Source organism: Schistocerca americana, chromosome 2, assembly GCF_021461395.2.
Source record: "Schistocerca americana isolate TAMUIC-IGC-003095 chromosome 2, iqSchAmer2.1, whole genome shotgun sequence".
In the NCBI taxonomy this organism is placed as follows: domain Eukaryota; kingdom Metazoa; phylum Arthropoda; class Insecta; order Orthoptera; family Acrididae; genus Schistocerca; species Schistocerca americana.
Window position 1 is genome coordinate 426,455,922 of NC_060120.1, and position 12,189 is coordinate 426,468,110.

The window sequence follows — 12,189 nt, forward strand, 5'->3', positions numbered from 1 at the left end:
TGACAAAATCCTTCAGCATAGAGGGAAGTGGTTCGAGACTGGAGAGGGCTTACAGCAGTATAGTGTGACACGAAACTATAAGGAAATCTGACGGCATGCGCTGTATTCAGTTCGTGGTGTAAGAAAAGTACAGTTGACGCCGGTATGTATTCATAACTAAGGAGGTGCTTTCTGTGAATAAGACGATAATACTGGAGTCCAGTAACATAGCTTTTCGGGTACATAGGGAGAAAATAGGAAAATCAAACAGTGGAAACTTTTTATCAATTATCAAACTTCTCGCAAAGTACAAGAAAATAGGCCTACACGCAAAAATACCTTAGCCTCTCATTTCGGAATGTCCTATCCCGTGTAGTTGAAAAAGAAATTATTAATGATATTAACGCTGCCTCATTATTTTGTATTTTTACACATGTAACATCAGACCTTACAAAAAGGGATCAGTTAACTCAGATGAAACTCAGATGAAAGCTTTCTAAGTGCGCCGTGGCAGCTTTAATTTTGGCGGGTATGCCACTCCCCTGGAGCTACTAACCACTTGTACAGCCGATACCGATACTGACAATATGCCTTCTTTGGTAGAGGAGCGCGTTTCTGGATTTGGCGGGCCGTGATACCAGAGTTCGCAGGAAGCCACGTGACTGGCGAATTGCTTTTGCGGATTTCTTGATGCCCGGGCGTGGAGCTCGTGAAGCAGTGAGTTGTTAAGTTGCTCGCAGCCAAAGTTTTCCTGCTGGAATAAGTATTGATAGCGGCGAGTTAACGGGAAGGGCAGCTGACGCCGTGTGCAATCTGGTCGGCAAGCAAAGGACCAACTCTGGAGACTTATACATTACGGCACCGGTAGATCACCTGCACGGATTGGAGGCAAAACACTCCTGCTTGGAATCCTAGAGGTCAAGGCTCCTTCGCACCTGAGTGGAGTAAAGTCTTGATCTTTTATTGGTACTTGTTATTGCAAGCCCACGTCTGTGTTAATGTTGAATTAGAATCGTCATGTCCATTACGCCTCGGAGTGATTGTGTGGATGGTCAGCGGTCTGTGTAACTGATTTTAATGTGTTTTTTCCAGGCCATATTCATCGCAAATGTATGAATACGTTATAAATTGAGATGATGTAATTGGGACTGCTATATTGTGAGCGTGTGGGTGCTATTCTGTCATTCTGCGCAACGGATTGGTCTGAGATGTCCCCTTTACCCTGTGGCTCCTGCAAGATGCAATTTCCACCCCCACACTACTACAGAAGTCAGACAGACGCTCCTAACGTTCTAAAGAGAAATGCCTGAAAAACTTTCAGCAATAAATATCTTCTGGAGTCGTCCGCTGTAAGGAAATGACACAAAAATTCACAAAATTTATTAGGTAACTAGTGGGATACTTGGGTACTGGAGTAGTGCTAGTTAGTATAAGAAAAACATGAAACTAACGAAAATTATTATTTATTTTGCAAAAATTCTGAGAAATCGCAATGGCACTTTTAGTTATGAACTGAACAAGTTATTTCCGGGTTCTTTTCGGAATGCGAAGTTACCTCTTAAGGATAGGATTCGCTAATGAAATTTCTATACAAAGTTTAAGATCGTTATTGACTTGGCAGAATGGCTGAGAGCCGCACCTACTCAACTTGAATAATTATCCGTTAGAATGTTGCTAGGTACGGTCGAGGCTGTCGCGTGTGAAATACAGTGAAGTGTATTGTTGTGGAGGAAGTATGGGGCTCGCAAGAGCTGTAGCGCACAATACCGTAAGCTGCGATGACTGTTGTCTGCGCCGCTCACTGCTGACTCTCGTTCTATCTGGATTGACCTTTGCCACTCAAACTCTCCCTACGCCTTGATGAAGTCAAGGACTCCTATTCGCCCCTAGTCTAACTATTGGCGTGGTACACCGGTCAGATAACCAGTCTACCGTGATGCCACTCAAAAATTCGCTCGCAGGCGTTTAACTATAACTCTGTCCACACACACCGCACAATAAGTTTGGCGGCCAACACAGTGAACAACGCTTAATCGCAAGGACTCAATATAGAGTCGCACTCCGATTTGCTCTCGACAGAGGTGCTCTCCCAGGGAAGTACTGAAGAGAGACTTGTTCCTTGCTCTTTGAGTACACGTACGAGCGCGCACGCTCTTGTTACATGTTCTCGCTCCAAGAGCAACAACGGAACGGCCCCTCTCCACGCCAGACGTGAAGGGGTATATCTTTCGGTCTCTTCCATTACTCATTCAGCTCAAGGCGTCAGGAATATCGTCTGCCAATCAGCATTGCTCTTCTAAAACGGGAGAATGACGTTTCGTTTAAGGCGACCAATCCGTAAATCTGTAGCATCGGCGTTTGGCGTTTGCTGTCTCCCTGTGAAAATATCTGAAATTGCGTGCTATATTTGTAAAGAATGCGTAGGCTGGGCGCTCCCACACTATGTAGCGGAATTTGCTTTTAAGCCGAACACGGGGTCGTTCTTCCTTTCACTCTGGCAAACGCTGTCCACTCCATGGGCTGCCGAGGTTGACCTGTCCTCTGAAGGGACCGGCCTCCCGGCATGCGGTCTGCCTCTCTCGAACTAAAAGCTCCTGTGACCATCGTGTGTGGAATGTATGTGTGTATGCCAGCCTCGAGTATTTCAACCACGGTGTGCTTGCTTGTTATTTGCATATCGTCTACATGAATTCATACAACATTGACTTTATTTTATCGAGTTTGGGTTCGAATGAAGCGTCTTGATGTGCGGAATAAGATTGTGAGTGCGGAATATGTAAGCAATGAAGGTCAGGAGACCACGACGTCTTACAATATGTTGTCGAAGGCAATGCACTTTTAAAAGAGGTATATGGATCTGCGAGTGGTTGTAGTTCACGGCATCAATTTTCATGTAATATTAAGGAGCGTCAAGCTAGCGACTTCTATGTATAGCCACTTCTGTAATAAGTTGATATTTCCTACATCTTAGATATTGTCGTTTGTAGCCTTAGTTGGGCAGATCACTGTTTCGTTTTTGATGCATGTTGGCAGAGTAGTTCTGGCAGCGGATGAGTCGTTCCTGTCTCCTGGGTCCGGAGCAGAGCCTGTTTTCTCCCTGCAGCAGCAACACCTCCGTCGCACGACGTCCAGGTTTGCCTGCAGCCAGGCGCCTCCATCAGCTGCCTCGTGTTAGCTCAAGTTAAGTGCATTTGATCGTTTTTGTCGCCCAGTTAATTCCAGAACCCTTGATCTATTCAAATATTGAAAGTTGAGCAAGCACACAAGCCTTAATGTGTGTTCTTTAAGTCCGAAGTCCCTTGTGACTATATTTGCTCTTTAACAACTTGTTTAAATCTTGCATGCCCTAGTCTACTACTTCCAGTGTGTGTTAAATTTTAAAGGCTTTTACTTATGAGTATGAACTGTTGAATTTTTTTATCTACAATCATTAACCAACTCCATTCATTGTCAAACTTGAGTGGTTGCTGCCAGTTTGCTGTGATAACAGGTTGCTATAATTTGTCACCTTTCGTGTATTTAGAGGCATTATTTAAGAGTTATTATTAATGTTTCTGTTGGTGTGAACCAGTTGGGAGGCATGTTTGAATTGTATGCTTTTGCCAGCTTTTCATGTATTTTGGGGGATTGTATATTTTATGGCTTAAGTGATTTCATTAAGGTTAATAAATTACTGGCTTCCCAACAACCACAAACAGTGGCGTGACTTGTTACCCTTTATGCATTTTTGGTGGGCGTTGTCTATTTGTTGTTTAAAATTTTATCCATTCTTGAGAACTGTTATATTTTTAGTGGCAGCCATTTGTAATTCATTTTACTGATAAAACTCAGTTTACTGAGTCAGCTTGCAATCACACCTCGTTGGTGTGACATCTTACTTGTACTTGGGGCTCATGGATATCCCTGGTTTTAAGCCCTGTTCTTGATGGTATAAATTGTTATTTTTTTATTAATGGATTCATCCTGTTCAAGTTCTTTAAATTATTGTGACAGTTGTTATTCATTTTTGGACAACGTTTTCAATTTGCAATCGTAATAATTGTTGTTAAGCAATAAAGTGTATTCCTTGAAATAAAAAAATGACGAAATATGTGGGTTCACCTTCCATGTGTCTTTTCTTAAAATTATCCCAAGCCTTGTTGTGGAGTATCAATAAGTTTTCGTGAAATAAAAGATCAAAGAACATCAAAAATAGAAAATTAAATACTAAGTGCAATAGATGAAAAGAGGTGTTAAATGCTGTAGTCAGGATTGTGACGGTTGTACCTATATGTCAGGCATACATAAAGCTATCAGAACGAGAACTCAGTAAAGACAAAACACTGCAAAATAATGTGCGTTGTGCAGTGCACACTTGAGAGCTAGCACTTAATGGTGCTACATGTAGAATTCAAGGAGTCATGTCCCTTTACAAAGTAGTAGAAACGTTGTACCTTTTCGTCAGTCACAGAATTAAAAGATGGGGACTTTTCGTATCTTCTTGCACCTTAAAAAAGTTGGGCCCAACACATTTGTGTTAAAGATATCAGTCTGTAAAGGCCCTTCGTTATGCTTATGTCTATAAGGCTGCTTTAGGCTACGCAGAAAATATTATTGGCATCTAAGTAAGTGGAAGGAAGAAAACAAGCTGTGCTTTTGAAAAACCAATTGGAGAAATATGAATTTATTTTTCAAAATTCTGTTTCCGACTAAGAGATTCACAATGCAGGAGTAATTTTTCAAAATGGACATGAGGAGGACTTAGCCAGTAAATTCCCAGATCAAAAAAGCTCTGAAAACAGAAATAGCCCGATTAACCTGGGTAGATCATTATTAGTAACAGAGAATTCAATCGCAGCTGTAGCATTCCAGATTAATGCACAAAATTTTAATTATTTTTAACTATTCCTTTTGCTGTTTATTCGGCTGAACGCTTGTTTTTGAAGTTCATACTCATAAAAAAAACTGTCTGTTGAGTTCTATGACCCAAGAGACAGTTAGTGAACTCAACTTCCACAGTGTCCAAAATGATCTAATAATGCCTGTGAAATAATCAACACCGTCCATCACAGAAAGTAAGCCGTGTGGTCCATTTTCAATAGAGGTCAAGGTGATCAGAATAAGGTTTTATAAGTACAAATGGTTCAAATGGCTCTGAGCTCTATGCGACTTAACTTCTGAGGTCATCAGTCGCCTAGAACTTAGAACTAATTAAACCTAACTAACCTAAGGACGTCACACACATACATGCCCAAGGCAGGATTCGAACCTGCGACCGTAGCGGTCGCTCGGTTCCAGACTGTGGCGCCTAGAACCGCACGGCCACTCCGGTCGGCTTATAAGTGCAAATCAATCAAACAACAGATAGAACTATAGGCCTATGCTTATTGAGTGTCAATCACTATAATATGTTTAATCTTTAATAACATTTATCGGTATTAATAATTTTGTTTAATACGTTGAATATAGTAAACGAATGATATCTTTGTTTATATTACATTGGTTTTTAAAACACACTCCATTAAATTTCTGTTTCTACCTACTGTAATGAAAGTTACTTTAGTTGATTTCATGTTAAGGGGTTAGGTTTTTTATTTTTGCAGGCGGGCCCGTATCGCATACGTTACGCTTCTGGGTTGTGGGTTAGTCCAAGTGCATTTGAACCCAAGTTTTATCTCATTTCTGTTGCTTTTAAGTCAGCTGTGTTACCGAATGAGCTAGGGCAGCCTCAACATATGCTTATAGTACCGGTATATTATTCTTTATCACAGCACATATCTTTATGACACAGGCAGTGTTCTTAAAAGATTATAAATGGAAGGTCATCATCTTTAAAAATATCGAGACTCCCCAGAAAACGTGTACTACATTCCGCCATTGATAAGCTCCCACAGAAATTTTGGGAAGTCGACGCCCTTGCCAGCCTCTCATCGAAACCGTTGCCCCTGCAAGTACTGAGTAGGCTGCCACCCCTCTTCAGGAACTATACTTTCGTCTGCCCTGTTCACAGATACCCCTCAGATGTGAATGCTTCTACATTATGTCTACCTCTATCGTACAGCCATGCAAGCGACCCACACCTCAGCAGGATCCATGGTTTATGGTGGGGTGGTCTTAACACACACAGAATCCCAGCGTCACAGTACCACTGCTGGGCTATAGTAGAAAAGCTATAAAGCGGCGCACCCCATTAACAATGTGGAGTATCTTGCGGTAATCCGTTTCCTGCATTTCAGAGGAAACGCTGGAAAATTCCAACAATGTACCATCATGTTGCCCAGAGGTTAAGTGTTGCTGACGCTTCCAGTATGCTCAAATAACTCTGAATGATGAAGGATGAAGTGACATTCTGTCATTCTTTGTTGGGATATCGCAGGAGAAGTGGAGACTTTGGTACTCGAAGACTGGCATATCACGAAAGAAGCCACAGTACAAAAAATGGAAATCAGTAGTGAGTCAGTTTTTCAAACACTTGCACGACATTTTGGACACAATAAAGGATGGCACCCATGGGTTCATTCAAGAAGCGCGCCGAAAGAAGGCAGGTATGGACAAAAAAAGGTGCTTTTTCTACATTGGCATTCCATCGTCCACTCACGATCTACTGCTTGGACTGTCACACGCTAACTGACTAGCAAGTCGCAGTGCACTCAAGGACCACCCAAACAAACTATAAGCAAACATCGTACCTAGCAATTATGTAGGCTGAATGGCATTGTCTCGTTTAAAAAAGTACATGTTTGCGCAAAGAATACATTTTCTATTATTACACTCTGTTGATTGGCCAACAGTACGAGGTCCTGACAACCAATCCATTCTGTGAAAACCGCACATCAATAGTACTTTCCATTTCCGCAATATTTGTCGTACAAGTTTTAGATGATTCACCCTGTGTACACGGAAATGTGGTGATGGTGGTTTGTGCTCGTTAAATAATTTGTATGTAACCACCATTGTATTTACACGTATCGGAGACTTGTAGTTTTTCACTGTTCGTTTCCACTTGACAGTGTAATTTTACAGAATGTAAAAGGCTGCTAGTCACAAAAGAATGCTGTCGGTATGATCTAATTTTTTTTTTTTTTTTTGCACCTTTGCTTCCATTGACGTGCCGATAATTTTATTTTAAATAATAGATTACAATACGCTACAAATTTAATATGAAATTCATTTCCTACTTTACACACTGCTCTCTCTCTCTGTCAAATCTCGCCTGCAGTAACCTGGGAGCTTGTTGCTGTATAAAATGGGATGTTTTTCAAGTTCCCGTACAAAGCTAATGTACACAACTTGCTCGTTCATCTTCGAATTAAACCCAACACACAGATGTATTCGAGAACACGACGCAACTCAGATCGCTTAGCAACGCGGGCGCCGAGTCGTTGGCAACTGGTTGACAATGCTTCACAAGTGATTGATTGGGGAGTGGCTCTACAGTCGCATCGTCTGCGAAGCCCTATTTACACGATGACAATTACTGAACAATATGAAGAAAAGTAAATTAATTACAAACTACGGAGTGCATTTCAATATGGAAACGTCACTACAGGTATTCGGATTTAGTTAATGACATGTTCGATATGCCTGCCATCATTGGTGATGATGTGGCGCAGACGAATAGCGAGATTCTGCATCACCCACTGAAGTGCCGCAACATAGATGCTGTCGATGACCCCCTGAAAGGCTGTTTTCAGCGCAGCAATCGTTTAGGGTTATTGCTGTACACATTGTCTTCAATGCAGCCCCACAAAAAGGAGTCCTATATGTTGAGATTCGGAGAATATGGCGGCCTATCGAGGCCCGTGCCAGTGGCCTCTGAGTACCGCAGAGCCAGAATCCGGTCCAGGACATCAGACACACTCCTGCTTCGAAGGGGTCGAGCTCTGTCTTGCATGAACCACATCTTGTCGAAATCAGGGTCAGTTTGGTTAATGGGGATGAAACCATGTTCCAAAACCTTCACGTACGGTGAAAACCTTCATCGTGCCATCAAGGATATCTCACCGATTATTCCGTGACTGGGCATTGCACACCACAAAATCACCCGTTGAGGGTAGAGAAGTCACACCCCATTGAAACCCATTTTAAACACGTAATTCTCAACCATAAACAGAAATTTCTGACGTAAATACTATAGGGGTGTAGGCAAATATGTACTTGTGGAAAGGTTACAAAAAAAAACACTTACCAAATTATAAATATATTAAAGTGGATAAGTGCTGTAATTGGTAGGAATATTCTCCGAATCATATGTTTAATATATAAGAGTCAATGTAATTAATGAAATGTTGTACTAATTCTGAGAGATGAATTTCTTTGTTATTTCATTGAAAAACCATTTACAACAATACAGAGGATTGTACATATTGTATATAGTGGCAGCCGTGTTGGCATAGGCGCGCAATATTTTGTGTGATTTTGGACGGAAAGCAAGTGGCTTGTTAAGTAAGATTCATTTCTGTGTTGTAAGTACGTTAGAAATTATTTTGTTTTTTGTAAAGAAGGTTGGATTTTTCGAAATTAGAATAAACAATATTTTGAAATTTAACACTCGATTAAATATTCATTTAACGTAAGTCTATTTACAGTTGTTGTCTAAGAATACAGGACCATGGCTGCGACAGATAATATGGGTGATTACAAACCCTGACCTCAATTCTAACTAGAACCAAGAAACTTTACAAGGGTGAAGAGACTTCTCGGTCGAAAAAGGCGGATTCTCAGTCCCCCAAATGCGCTAGTTTTCCTTGTTGACGAACCCATTCAAATGAAAGTGGGCTTCGTCGCTGAACCAAACCATGCATGCGCATAATAGTTCCCATCATGCCCTGCCGGCAAATGTGCAGTTTGAACTTCCTAATGCAAACCTTTCAGAAGTTATGACGATTTTATTTTATAAATATTTTTCACCCTGTATTTAATAACTGCACAGGAAGCGATTCGCTGTTACAAATCACTTCGGCAACCACTTATTTTTGAGTTGTTCCGTGTGCGGAGGGCATAACAGTCAACAGCCACACTTCTGAATATGGCGACCAAGAGGAATGGGCAATGTACAATAACGGAAGTGAGAAACTGCTTGTCATGTGAAACTGTTTTAATCGAGGTCTGTATTTTCTTTGTTCTTTGGACATGACCAGATTTGTTCTCCCCACTGGGTTATGTTTCACGTTACTTAAAAACACTATTTCAAAATATAAAAGACGTTTAATGAAAAAGGGGACAATATACGTCCCGTACGTATCTTGTCGGGGCATTGTGATACGGAACCCAAATAAAAGATGAATCCTTAAAATACGGGACGTCTGTTTACCCCTATTAAGGTGCATAGCGGAGAGTACCTTGTACCACCGCAAGTCATTTCCTTTCCTATTCCACTCTCAAGTGAAGCGAGGGAATAACAGCCATCTATGTGCTTCCATACGAGCCCTTATTTCTCTTATGCAGTCTTCATGGTGCTTAAGCCAGATATACGTAGGTGGCAGAAGGATCGTTCTGCTTTCTACTGCAAATGTCGATTCTCTAAATTTTTCCACTAGGTTTCTTAAATCGAACGTCTTCTTCCCTTCTGAGATTCCCAAGAAGCGATTTTTTGAGCCAGGAAGTTCTTCCTACTTCCAAGAGTGCAGTCAGAAAATATAAACCAACACCTAACCGGAACTACGATGAAAGCTACTTACAATTTGGCTTTACAGTAACAGCCAGTACAGAAACCAGTGATAACCCAATTCTCCAATGTGTGGTATGCTTAGAAACGCTTTCAGATCAAAGCACGAAGCATTCATTATTAAAACATCATCAAAGTTCTAATCAGTCTGATGTTTTTCATATTACTCGTGTGATAATCACTGGCCGTCGTGACCGAGCGGTTCTAGGCGCTTCAGTCTGGAATCGTGCGACCGCTCTGATCGCAGGTTCGAATCCTGCCTCAGGCATGGATGTGTGTGAAATCCTTATGTTAGCTAGGTTTAAGTAGTTCTTAGTTCTAGGGGACTGGTGACCTCAGATGTTAAGTGCATAGTGCTCAGAGCTATTTGAACCATTTCTCGTGTGGTGATGGAACCCACCGATAACTAATCTTGCAGCAACCTCCGAATTTCCTTTAATCCGACCTCGTGGGTAACCCAAACCCTCTAACAGCACAAGCGTTTTGTACGCGGTCTCCTTGTAGATGAGCTCTACTTTCCTAGGATTCTCCCAATAAATCGAAGTCGACTATTCGCCTTAATTGCAGTCGACCTTACACGCAAGTTCCATTTCCTACTGCCTTGCAACGCTAGACCTAGATATTTAGCGGAGGGCGTAACAGGGACTGTGTCAACCACACACCGTTTATACTGCATTCAAACTTTATAAGATAGCTTTTCCTGTCGGTACTCATCTGCATTAATTTACATTTTTCCACCATTAGAGCAAGCTACCATTCATCAAGCCAAATACACTACTGGCCATTAAAATTGCTACACCACGAAGATGACGTGCTACATACGCGAAATTTAACCGACAGGAAGAAGATGCTGTGATATGCAAACGATTAGCTTTTCAGAGCATTCACACAAGGTTGGCGCCGGTGGCGACACCTACAACGTGCTGACATGAGGAAAGTTTCCAACCGATTTCTCATACACAAACAGCAGTTGACCGAAGATTGCCTGGTGAAACGTTGTTGTGATGCCTCGTGTAAGGAGGAGAAATGCGTGCCATCACGTTTCCGACTTTGATAAAGGTCGGATTGTAGCCTATCGTGATTGCGGTTTATCGTATCGAGACATTGCTACTCGCATTGGTCGAGATCCAATGACTGTTAGCAGAATATGGAATCGGTGAGTTCAAGAGGGTAATACGGAACGCCGTGCTGGATCCCAACGGCCTCTTATCACTTGCAGTCGAGATGACAGGCATCTTATCGGCATGGCTGTAACGGATCGTGCAGCCACATCTCGATCCCTGAGTCAACAGATGGGGACGTTTGCAAGGCAACAACCATCTGCACGAACAGTTCGACGACGTTTGCAGCTGCATACACTATCAGCTCGGAGACCATGGCTGCAGTTACCCTTGACGCTGCATCACAGACAGGAGCGCCTGCAATGGTGTACTCAGCGACGAACCTGGGTGCACGAATGGCAAAACGTCATTTTTTCGGATCAATCCAGGTTCTGTTTACAGCATCATGATGGTCGCATCCGTGTTTGACGACATCACGGTGAACGCACATTGGAAGCGTGTATTCGTCATCGCCATACTGGCGTAATACCGGGCGTGATGGTACGGGGTCCCATTGGTTACACGTCTCGGTCACCTCTTGTTCGCATTAACGTCACTTCAAACAGTGGACGTTAATTTCAGTTGCGTTACGACCCGTGTTCCTACCCTTTATTCGATCCCTGCGAAACCCTACATTTCAGCAGGATAATGCTCGACCGCATGTTGCAGGCCCTGTACGGGCCTTTCTAGATGCAGAAAATGTGCGACTGCTGCCCTGGGCAGCACATTCTCCAGATCTCTCACCAACTGAAAACGTCTCGTCAATGGTGACCGAGCAACTGGTTCGTCACAATACGCCAGTCACTACTCTTGATTAACTGTGGTATCGTGTTGAAGCTGCATGGGAAGCTGTACCTGTACACGCCATCCAAGCTTAACTAATATAAGCCGATCTCAGTGATTATAATACTTGTGTACATGACGCTGAAACGAGTCTCACGCGAAAGGATCCAGTAGTGTTTGATTAGTGCTGTGTATGAAATGTGTGTATAAGGGTTAGCATCGTTGTGTGTGCGTGTGTGTTGTTGTTGCTGTTGTTGTTTTTGGTTTGGTTATCATCTGTGATGAAACACGGAATTAGGGGGCCAGACCCAGGATTCAGGATCCAAACACATCAATAAAGAAAGCCAGACAAGCGATTGGAAGGGAACTAATTGTTGTGGCAGTTTGGCAACCGCGAACGGCTCGGGCGTGGTTTTGAGCGCTGTGACGGAAGCACAACGCATGCTATTAATCGTTTGCTGATAGGTAGGTGGGATATGTTGCAGGCGACTTCAAATCCACAATCACAATTGCAATGCACGAAGCGTCAACTATCAATAAATCTTAATGGGACTATAGAACCTACCCTATTTGGTTCTGTGGGTGGAATTACACTATGTTCTTTGTCAAATTTGATATGTCAAATATTTATGTCAAAGAAATTTGATACTGTAACAGGGAATCTCGCCTTTCGTCTAAGGA